Source organism: Rhagoletis zephyria, unplaced genomic scaffold (assembly GCF_001687245.7).
Source record: "Rhagoletis zephyria isolate East Lansing unplaced genomic scaffold, Rhagoletis_zephyria_1.1 Rzeph_scaffold_03724, whole genome shotgun sequence".
NCBI lineage: Eukaryota > Metazoa > Arthropoda > Insecta > Diptera > Tephritidae > Rhagoletis > Rhagoletis zephyria.
Genome location: NW_016160807.1, coordinates 40,851 through 53,346, shown reverse-complemented (window position 1 = coordinate 53,346; position 12,496 = coordinate 40,851). Strand labels below are relative to the sequence as shown.

At 33.7% G+C, this 12,496-nt stretch overlaps 2 long non-coding RNA genes across 2 annotated transcripts; both read left to right on the top strand.

Moving 5' to 3' along the window:
- Positions 1-8,486: 8,486 nt before the first annotated feature.
- On the top strand, positions 8,487-9,187 carry LOC108369528 (uncharacterized). Its single transcript, XR_001848528.1, has 2 exons — positions 8,487-8,652; positions 8,722-9,187. It is a non-coding gene; the product is annotated as an uncharacterized LOC108369528 (long non-coding RNA).
- A 484-nt stretch (positions 9,188-9,671) lies between these two features.
- On the top strand, positions 9,672-10,439 carry LOC108369527 (uncharacterized). The gene is made up of 2 exons (XR_001848527.1): positions 9,672-9,904; positions 9,974-10,439. It is a non-coding gene; the product is annotated as an uncharacterized LOC108369527 (long non-coding RNA).
- Positions 10,440-12,496: the final 2,057 nt, after the last annotated feature.

Below are 12,496 nucleotides of genomic sequence, written 5' to 3'. Positions count from 1 at the left end.
CTCTACTCCCAACACATTGTTACCATTTTTCCGCATACATACCCTACTTGGCGTTGAGAGAGTAAATACTTGACGTACTTGCTATTACTCCACCAAAGTACGTACTCTACTTTCTCTCATCGCGTACGCGAGATATTTACTGCTGCCAAAAGGGAGTAGCAAATCTACTCTCTGTATACTTGTAGTACGGTACGTACTTGCGTATAAAATTTCAATTCTGGTTGTTAGCCTACTAGTTGATATCGTTTGCGGCGCTGGTTAGTGAAATTGAAAGAGTAAAAATAGAATATGGAATTTGACGATGTAAGGAAATGTTTACGGCCTTATTTATAAAAAATAACGTAGATTTAGACAGTTGTTTAATGTGACATTTTCATAAAACTTTTGTATTCAAGCAGCTTTTTAAATCTATGTATGTACTTAAATTTTTATGAAAGTATTATTTCTCGTTTCTAATTTTCTATAAAACTATTTGCAATCATTAACCAACAAATAAGTTGTCGACAACAATAACTTAAGCAATGCTGCTATACGAAATAAAATTATTAGTGGCAAATCAAAATTTTGAAAGCTCAGTAACTGGTGCGATTGCACCTTCTGAACGCGTTGTTGCGTACTTCTGATCAACTGAATAGTTGCGTGTTAGATGATCGTGATATTTTTCTGATCATTTGATAATAAATACTAAAATTAGAGGTGTATGAATGGCGAAAGAAAAACTTTATCCAATTTTTTTTAAATCGAAACTACATTTTTACATATGTACATATGTACATGCATACATAAATATATTTAATATGAAATTGAAATTTTCACATCAATTTGCGCTACTTCAAACCCATGGTTTCAATTGTACGCATATCGTCAGGGTTTTCCCCACAATTTGGTTTTGCTGCAGTGAAGCGACAGAACAAGTGACGAGAAAAAATATATGCGGACACTTATATATGTGTATAAAGTTAGCGAAACAACATGAAGAAAAAAATGTCGCATATACCTATGAATTTGCCGTTTTTTTGCCGTTAATTAGTTGTGGAAAAAATAATTTTGTCGCTCTTGTATTTTTTTAGATATAAGGTGTTTTGCTAACTTTATATAAAGTTAGCGAAGCACCCCTCCAAACTCAAAGACAAAAGACTAGGCTTTATGTCCAAATTTGCCGTTTTTTTGCCGTTCCAAGATGAGCTAGTTTACTTTTGAAAAAAATATTTTTTTTTAAATAAAAAAAGAAAAAAAAAATCATCTGTTATACGTTTGCCGTTTTAATTAGTTGTGGAAAAAATAATTTTGTCGCTCTTGTATTTTTTTTAGATATAAGGTGTTTTGCTAACTTTATATAAAGTTAGCGAAGCACCCCTCCAAACTCAAAGACAAAAGACTAGGCTTTATGTCCAAATTTGCCGTTTTTTTGCCGTTCCAAGATGAGCTAGTTTACTTTTGAAAAAAATATTTTTTTAAATAAAAAGAGAAAAAAAAAATTTTTTTGCAATTTTTTTTTCAATTTCATTGAATATTACCAACGCTTTCCAAGTCCCTAAATTTTGTTTTTAAATAAGGCTTTTATTCAGATACCACAAATGCGCGATCCAGAAAATTCTTCTATCATTCTTGCCACAAATGTATGTTTTCTTCGAAAATACTCAAGTACTACCAGTAGAGTACTCTACTGTCAAATACCTTTTACTCGCAGTAGTTGCGGAAGGCAAAGTAAATACTCTACTCGTCTTGCTATTGATCGGTAGTTTACGTACGCTTGCAGAAACTGGTTCATGCTTACTCACACTTGACCCGAACGATGAGAGTAAAGGAGGGAAAGTATTTGCGCGGCGATCGGATGTCTCGTTAGGCCCTTTAAATGGAGTTGCGCAGGAGTTTAATACTTAATTTACTTAGATACTCATTTAGCAATGTACCGGAAAACTTTTCATTGTGTGGGACAGCGACNATACTAATGCATGAAAATCCTAACCTCAAAAAAATCACCCGTTAGTTGCAAGATCATACAAAAAGATTACGCATGCCTGGCAGAGATCTCACAGGTGGAAATAAGACCATCGGTAAAGCTCATGACACCGAAAGGGATTGGTATTCCATATGGTATCACAGCGTTACTATTATTGGCCTATATGTGAGGAGGATACTGCGCCCTAGTGGTTTCAACTTAAATCAAAATTTTTGACTTTACAGACTAATTTTGTTTTTAAACGCTCTTTTGCATTGGCCAACGCAAAAGCTCTTATTAGGCGCCGCGAGGTAACCGGGCATTGGCTAGTTTTATAATAAAAACGTGATTCTATGGTGACATTGTATTTATTTTGTTCATTCATTTATTGATTCCAACCGTACGGAAAACTTTATCCGTTGACTTACACATATGTTAGTGTTTGGCCGAGCTTCTCCTCTGGATAATATGCTCCCAGATAATCCAAACTCAATATTTTCACACAGTCTCTATCACGGTATTCATTGAATATTCTGCTAATTAGCTGAGTGCGCGCATTTGTACAAAAGTAAGCAATTGCATGAAAATAAAGCCGCTAAAAAAACCAAGTAAAGTTTTGCAAATTGTTTTATACCATGTCCCCACCAAAAAGTTAACCATCTCAAATCGAACTTAACCACATCACTAACTATTGCTGTCCACACTGCGGTTTGAGGTTTATAAAACAGTTCAAATGTAAACAGTGTTCGGACTCCTGAAAATCGATTCAGAAGTAAATCGTTTTGAAAATCGGAGCGAAAACAAATTTTCCGTACTAGATTGGAATTTTTTATTTTCGCTTTCGACGTTAATTGTATGACTTAAATATTTTCTATTCATGCAAAAATAAGAACACGAGTAGTATTTTTAGTAGTAGTTTTAAGTATTCTGTAAAGTAAAATACATCTAACCAACCCTTTTTAAAGAGCAATCGGAAAAATCTAAAGCTCTTCCACTTTATATAAATTGTGTCCTAATTTTTTTATTTTGTACTGATTTGTACTGATTTTTCAATTCTGAGCAATCAAATTTGTAATAGAGCTCTTCCCACCGAGCTTGGTACACGGTAACTCGGTGATCGGTAATTTTTGCCCATGTATTTTGTTTGTGTAATATTATTTTACACAAAAAAAATACTTTACGATTTGCTTAAGTTTTTTACATAACGTTGGAACTTTCACAAAATTGACTGTAAAAAGTAAGAAGAAAATAATTTAATTAAAGTTGACATGTTTTAGGTAGTGTTTGATATGCGCAAGAAATTAATACAAAAGAGCTGACATTTTTTGTCGAGTGTTGTTAGTTATCTCGAATATAAATTTCAGTTTAAAAACAACAAATTTGAATAAATGAATGGCTTTGCCTACAACTTACAATTCGTTTTTCTCAATTTACTGATTCAATTTAGATACTCTTTTTGGCGAATTCATAGTCTTTCAAAGTTTTTGCGCAATTGAAAAAATAATTTAAGCCATGAGGAAATACGGATGCAGTCCTTAAATTGAGGTATCTTTCCACAGTTTGAATAAATATGTAATTTTGTTTTTTCCATACCATGTTCAAACGAAGCACCTGAGAGGAACTAACTTAAATATAAAGATTACTTCCTGGCGAAAAGAGAGAAACCGACTTCTAATTAAAATTTTAGAAAGTGAACTTCAAATTAAAAGTAATATTAAAATATGGATAATGTTTAGAGTTCTTTGACTATTTAAACACTGAAAGTGGAAATGATCTCATTATTGCTATTAAAAAATGTCATGTATATAAAATAATTTATTGGCTCCTGTAATATTATAAAGTTATCTCTACTACATGTTAATGTGTATACTCATTTTAAAATGAATACCATTTTTATTTTTTATGAACAACATTTTATTTATAAACTGGTAAGGCTTCCTCAAGTGGGCCCCGAATTTACCAAGATTAATATTTTTCAATGATATTCAAGCAGCGCCGAGTTTTTAGTCGAAAAGTACACTGTGTAAATTTTGTTGCAAAACTCCAAATTGTTTTTTTATAAACAATTAAAAATTTTTGCAGTGTTTTGGAAATTTTTATTTTTCTTTGAAAGTAAGTGTCCGAATGAAAAATTTTTTTTGGGTGCAGAATTAAAAAACATTAAACTATACAATGAAATTATTTGCGTTACAAAATTTTGTTTTGCTTTTCTTGGTAATAATGGTATAATCTTGGTAAATTCGGGGCCCACTTGAGGAAGCCTTACCCATACCAAGATATTATTAAAAAAAACTACTCTGGCGTTTCAAAGTATTATCTGCTACTTACATTCATAATTCTTCTTGGAATAAAAGTGTACTGAAAAGTACTGGGCATGAATCACGTAACTTTGAAACGATAGTCGTTCAAACGATACTGACAAATCGATGTGGTCAAAGCACTGATTTATGCATTTGTGTTGCTGTTACGTGTTACTGTTACTGTTACGTGAAGCAAAACTGGAATCGAGTTGACGATACCGCACAAACGATCAAACCATTTTTGATTTTTATGAAGAAAGACAATCTCGACACGATATCGTTCAGACGATTGTCGTCATACGTGATTCATGCCCTGATTTTTATAGCATGAAAAAGTCTAATGTACTGATTTCGCGCCAAAAAATCTGGCAACCCTAACCAAGTTCTACATCCATACATCAAAAAATAACGAAGTTACTTTATCGACTCATTTTTATGAACCAGTTTCTTTCTATCAGTGAAATTTGGCTTACTTAATTTTTTTACTGAAACCCGGTAGCGAACACTCAAAAACTGGGACAAGAGGGGCAGAATATTTTGAAAAAAAAAACCGAATAGATTTGAAGTCAAGCGGAGTAGATTTTTTTGTATCGAAACCCTTTGTAAATCGAATTTAATCGGAGTTGAGTCCGAACACTGGCAGGGAACGTTTTTTTTTCAATTTTAACGCTAATGACCCACAGATGGCGCGAAAACACAGGGTTGTATCAGACTTTCGACGTGGTTTTGAGTTGGTTTTTGTTAACCATCTCAGTGAAATGGTTAAGGCTGTAATTTTTATATGGCGAAACCACGCTAAATCAAGTGGGTTATCGGGATAACCAACTCACCGTGGTTAAGCTTCGGTGGGGACATAATATTACTAATAAAAAAACGTTTTGCTAATTAAATTGATTAAATTAACTGCGCAGAGTTGGAAATATTTTTCCAAGTGACATTGCGTGATTACTTAAAATATTTCAACATACAGCTTTATATGCAAATATACCATTAAACACAGCAACACAAATTTGGTGTTTTTTTTGGGAAAATTGCCCTTTTTTCAGTGTTTTGGTGCTTTTTTAAATAAAAAACTTGGCAATACTAATCACTAGCTGACCTTCATCGAACCAGTGTTGCCGCGAAGCATTTTTAATGGTAGCCAAATTCCTTTAAAAAAAGGGCTAAAAAAGAGCTAAAAAAGTCGTTGTGGCTAAAAATGGTAGCTAAAATTGTTTGCTTACATAATCATATATAAGTATACACGCAAACATTTTCAATAAGTAATTGTATAGAAAAACCATGAACTCTGGAAAAAAGCTAATATTTTATCCAACCTAAAACCTTTTTGTATAATATGGGAAATATACGACACCAGCTTGCTGGCTCGATCAAGTGATTGTTCTATCAGGCTCGAAGCATATAACTTACCACCAATGCTGGTACAATATGTATTTCTTTACAAATGAGGTCGTAGAAGGATCGAAATGATTAGAGCCGAAATTTCATAATTTTGTTAAACATTGTTTTTTTTTTTCAATTCACAACTGCAATATCGTGAACTTAATATTCCACACACACGGCTTTGACTCATATAGTGCAAGAAATTTCCGCAAAAAAATTTTCAAATAGTTTTTGAAGACACACCAGCAGCTGGTACAATCACAACAACATACATGGTCAATCGACTTGATGTGCCATTTAACAAATGAAGCATATTAAGAGCCAGTTTTTCAGTGCACGGCCGTGGCTTAAACTAACCTTAAATGCCCGATCTGGCTGGTGTAAACTAAGATCAGCCAATCAAATGTCAGCCAGCTGTTCAACTTAAACTCAGTTTACTTAATCTGAGTTTAAACTGGCACTGAAAAACTGGCCCTAAGGGCTGTAAACTTATCTATTTTAAACTGTAGTTAAATCGTTAATAGATAAGTTAAAAAAACAGCCCTAACACTTTTACAGTATGTATGTATAAAAACGTAAGGAACATACAATACATACATGTATATATATCAGTCTTTCTTAGTTTAAAAATTCATCTCTTAAATAATAGTATGAATAAATTCTCCAAAGGGCTTAAAAAAGGGCTAGGGGCAATTTTAAATTTATGTGGCCAAAAAAAGAATGTGGTAGCTCAATCTAGCCACCAAAGGGCTAAAACGGCAACACTGCATCGAACGCTCTTTGCCGGGTTCGGACTGAAAAATGGGAACAAAAATAAATAAAAACAATTAATTTCTCCTCGTATCACTGTATTCTAGGACTAAAGAAGGGGCTAAAGCTGCCTTTACAAGGGTCGATTTCTGTAGATTGGAAAATCGACTAGCCAAAGCATTTACATTTTACGGTTGAGATGTCATTTACACGGGTCGATTTCGGTTGAACGACAAAAATCTACTAGAAAATCGACCCGTGTAAAGGCGCCTATAACCCAGCGAGCAATTATCATTAAAGTTAAAATGCATTGGTTAAAATTAATAAAAAGTTATTTCATTCTTGCTTTACCGGGACAATTGTTACATCGGTGGGCAACGACGCAATTACAGAACTTTAGACAGAGCAATCTTTTTCGATCGGGTTCAAAACGGGTGATTGTGAGAGCCTATTCACAAATTCAAGTGTATTTGCAAAGGTGCTGTAGCTCACCACTGTAACAGTCGTGTCAATAAAAAGGTAAAATATTACTTTTAATTTGCTATTAAAAACCCCACCACCTTTGTATTTGAAGAGTAAATTTGTTGATGCAACAAAACGGAGCATTTTCAGTTGAGCGGACTAGAGGACTAGGTTTCAAATTATTTCGACCAAACGGAACAAATCTACTCCTATCGGAGGAAAGTCCGAACGATGGCTTATTGTGTATATGAGGAAAATTTACGCTCTTTGTTTGGTGCACAAAGTCATTATTGCCACCGCCGCACAGTGTATTATTTCCATATTCTAGAAAATATTAATTACATTATTTTATGTCGCCAAATTTCAAAACAACGTCAAAAATGTTTTTAGAAATGTCTGGTAAAGACGAAACAATAACAATTATAAAATTTAAACCAAAGTGTAGGGCGGGACGGGATTCGATTTGGAAGATTACCGAGCGCAGTATTATTTAAAATTGTATATTTGAAACTGAATCTCAATGTTTAATTTGTCGGTGTTTTGTGATTTATGCAACAATTGCTAAAATACCATTTTCGTCTTATTTTTTTAGGTATGTTCTTTTTAATGAATATACATTTTTGGGATTTTAGTAAACTAGGACTGAGTATTTCATGTTAAAGTAAAACGATGTTAATTTAGATTTATTTTTAGCAATTTATTAATTTCATTAGACCCGCAAACTCGTTATCCGCCACTATTCGATAAAGTTTGTATCTCAGTTTATTTACCACTCCTCTTTGACTTAAATAACACAATTTTAGCTGCTCNAGAAAGCCTAATTCACAACCTTTCCAATACTATCCCACTTTTGTAAATAGAGCAAGAAATATTGAACTTATAACGGAATTTCGTTGACCCAACTTGATTTTTTATCGATATTTTCCACGCACATAATTAAAAAAAAAAAATTATTTTTGAATCCATTTTTGCCAGTTTATAATTCATTGTTATAGGGAAATTCTAAATATCAATTTTAAGCAATTTAGCCTTTGTAGTTAGTTAAATATTTCAGTTTTTGCATTTTTATAAATTGCAGTTATATAGTAGGGTGGCGTGGCAGTAACTCTAAATGACCGATTTTTTGTAAAAAGCTTCGCCTATCTTATAACGTACCTTGTGCAAAATTTTATTAATCTATCTTCAATAGTTTTCGAATTACAAAATTAAAAGCAGCTAGATGGGTCAAATCTTACACTGTGAGCCGTACTGCCTCAGTATATGCAGTAAAAAAACTGTGGTGAAGTCCTTTATGGGAATAAATTTTCCAGAGGTGAAATTTTAAGTACCACACAATTTCTTACACGCAGGGTTGCTTTTCAGCAGTAATGAGAAACTTAAGAAATATTTAAAAAAATGCATATATGCATTAATTTTTGAAAGAAATACCATATAATGTATGTACTCTGATTAATAATATTAAAAAATTTATTGGAACCACCGTTAATGTTATAATTGATACAAATTAATTTTGCTACTCGGAACGCTCTGCGCATTGCCACTGAAGACTTAAAATTACATCCCTGGTCCTTGTTCTTTCTGTATTGCATCGTGGTGAATTCCCATATCTCAGAAATTTGACAACAAAACAAAATGAAGGGAGTATTTTATTTTCCAATTTTTGCGATTTCTATTGTTTAATGTAAATTTTATGTCTTTTTAGGATATGTTGAAGCAACAAAGAAGGCGCAGTTGGAAAATGAAGTTATTAGTATGAAGTAGCATCTCAGGCATATTTGGAAAAGTATGCCTATAAGCAAGATGGAATTTGGGAAAGTAAGTGCCTGGTTGCAGCATATCTATGTATTAAAAAAGTAATAAACTAAATTAATTTGTGTTTAATAGAAATGTTATAAATCGAGTGGCATTATTTAAGATGTGCTCCAAATATTTGGCGAACTTTTTTTCGCCTTCTCAACGTGCTAAGTGACAAGATAAGATGACTGCCACCAGGGCCGGTAAGAAGCCCGAAGCAAAGGGAAAACTACCTTCCAGGAAGTTGCATGCTGTCCGCGAGTCGAAGATAAAGTTAAGCAAGAAGCAGGTCTGCAAATGTGCTACCCTGATAAGCGCAAACTAAAGCGCTCTACTGTGATTGCACTCTGCAAGCGTGAAAATTTGGAGCATGCTGAGAAATATCAAGCAACATATCTCCTGATGGACGCCGTGAGATGAAGTTGCGCCGTCTACGTGCCCGCAGAATGGCTTTTGTGATCTTTATCTGCGGTATAAACAAAGTTGCACCAAAAGTGCGTAAAGTTTTACTGTGGTTCCATCTTCGCCACATTAACAACGGTTTGTTCATCGAATTGAACAAGGCAACCATTAATATGCTACGGATTGCCGAACCGTATATTACATGGGGCTATCCAAATCTTATAACAGTTCGTGAATTGATCTACAAACGTGGAATTGTCAAACACAACTATCAACGTGTCCCAAACTCTGACAACTATGTGATCGAACGCAAATTGCACAAAGCGCACGATATTCAGTGCGTTGATTATAATTATAATTATTTGGCGTACGAAATATTCACTGTTGGATCCCACTTCAAGAAAGCCTCGAAGTTACTGTGGCCACTACGTTGATGTTGGTGATTGCGGTAACCGTGAAGATAATATCAACAAACTGCTGCGCAAGATGGTTTAAAGAAATTTTCTGGTGTACAAGGTGGAGTATTTTTATTTCAAAAATATATAATAATAAAAATAGAAAACAATGTTGTTTTTTTTTTTGTAACTTTCTGAAGGTTTAACCCGCAAATATGCCAAATGGAAGGCAAACGNTTCTGTATTGCATCGTGGTGAATTCCCATATCTCAGAAATTTGACAACAAAACAAAATGAAGGGAGTATTTTATTTTCCAATTTTTGCGATTTCTATTGTTTAATGTAAATTTTATGTCTTTTTAGGATATGTTGAAGCAACAAAGAAGGCGCAGTTGGAAAATGAAGTTATTAGTATGAAGTAGCATCTCAGGCATATTTGGAAAAGTATGCCTATAAGCAAGATGGAATTTGGGAAAGTAAGTGCCTGGTTGCAGCATATCTATGTATTAAAAAAGTAATAAACTAAATTAATTTGTGTTTAATAGAAATGTTATAAATCGAGTGGCATTATTTAAGATGTGCTCCAAATATTTGGCGAACTTTTTTTCGCCTTCTCAACGTGCTAAGTGACAAGATAAGATGACTGCCACCAGGGCCGGTAAGAAGCCCGAAGCAAAGGGAAAACTACCTTCCAGGAAGTTGCATGCTGTCCGCGAGTCGAAGATAAAGTTAAGCAAGAAGCAGGTCTGCAAATGTGCTACCCTGATAAGCGCAAACTAAAGCGCTCTACTGTGATTGCACTCTGCAAGCGTGAAAATTTGGAGCATGCTGAGAAATATCAAGCAACATATCTCCTGATGGACGCCGTGAGATGAAGTTGCGCCGTCTACGTGCCCGCAGAATGGCTTTTGTGATCTTTATCTGCGGTATAAACAAAGTTGCACCAAAAGTGCGTAAAGTTTTACTGTGGTTCCATCTTCGCCACATTAACAACGGTTTGTTCATCGAATTGAACAAGGCAACCATTAATATGCTACGGATTGCCGAACCGTATATTACATGGGGCTATCCAAATCTTATAACAGTTCGTGAATTGATCTACAAACGTGGAATTGTCAAACACAACTATCAACGTGTCCCAAACTCTGACAACTATGTGATCGAACGCAAATTGCACAAAGCGCACGATATTCAGTGCGTTGATTATAATTATAATTATTTGGCGTACGAAATATTCACTGTTGGATCCCACTTCAAGAAAGCCTCGAAGTTACTGTGGCCACTACGTTGATGTTGGTGATTGCGGTAACCGTGAAGATAATATCAACAAACTGCTGCGCAAGATGGTTTAAAGAAATTTTCTGGTGTACAAGGTGGAGTATTTTTATTTCAAAAATATATAATAATAAAAATAGAAAACAATGTTGTTTTTTTTTTTGTAACTTTCTGAAGGTTTAACCCGCAAATATGCCAAATGGAAGGCAAACGGAAATTCCATTGCCGTTTGTAAAGGCCATTTCAAAAGGCTCCATTCCACAAATTTAATTTGTTTTGGTTTTTCAGCTCATTAACGATGCACCCAGGATTGCATTTACCGTCTATGAAAATATTTCATTAAGCGTTCCAAAATTAGCTCCGAGCAACTAAAAGTTGGTTAAGCTTAAGTGAAATAGTTTTTTATTAAATATTTATTCCTGGTATTTATTAAAAAAAAATCAGGTCAATATTAATGTATGAAATGAAGTAAATAAAAATCTAAGTATATATTTCTTGAATATTTTGTCATAGAGCCGTTATTAAATAAAGACATAACTGCGTCGGGCGTTGGTCCTGACGTATATAGAATTAATGCATTAGAGAGAGATAATTATACAAGCTCAAGGTGCTAATTTAGGTATACTTACATATGTATGTATTTACCTGTTACTCGCCTGGCATATACTTCAACTGCGAAAATAATGACAATTATAATTTATTTAGATGCATATTTTAGCTAAATGTTATATCGTCGCCTAGATAAAAGATCGTTGCATGTTACTTTCGGCAGGTTTCGGGAAATCACAATTGAAGTTTGGAATGTAATTTCTCAGAAACTCGACTACAGATTTTCTCTAAAGTGTCGGAGAATGCTATGTACTAGTTCACGAAATTCTTATATTATCTTATTTTTAGTTTACTGTCAACCATTTATGAGTTTAATAAAATTTTGTCGTATACGCCAAATGTGATAAATTTTTTTATAAATTAACGATACTTTTCACTAATCAGCCTAATCGTGAGTTTCGCCAAAAAAAAATTCGCCAGAAATGTTTTCACCCACCGTAGTGAATACACGGAAACGAAAAGTGAAAAGGTGGCCCGGTTCGAGAAAATGAAACTCATGATAAGGCTGAATATGTCGGAAACTAAAGCAGATATTTAAAAACAGATGATGCTATTTGAAAGATCTTGATTAGTTTAGTACAACAGCATTACTAACGTAATTTGTATCAAATGATTTTAGTCAATTACTCGGAAACTAAAGAAGATATCCAAAAAACAGTTAACAAAAAAGCGATATATCTGATTTTAAAATATATAACTGCATCTGTAACTAAAAACTGCCAAAATGACGCTTACGGAAATTTTCCATCAAAGCGACGATATTTGAATGTTACTGGCATAATTTCGGGCCTGTATGCAAATTTTCGGGAAAAAGTTAAGAAGTATGTATATTCATATGCTGAAAAGATATTTTCGCAGACTCACAATTTATTTAAAGTATATCATCAACCCTATTTCCAATTCTGTGTGAATAAATCGCTCCCATAATTTAATTAGTGCATTCAATATGTTTCACAATTAATTTAAATACTAAATTACAAATATTTGTGCAACGACCTCGACACAGTAAAATAAAAAAAAAATTGGTATGTATTAGTAAAATAAATATTCTTAATACATCTATATTTCAGTTAAACCTTAGATGTTCAAGCGCACTGCAATATTTTTCTATCCATTTTCTCAGTGCTAAAATAATTTTCACCACATAAAATTGCTGCACAACACCCTTATTCCCAAAAAAACGT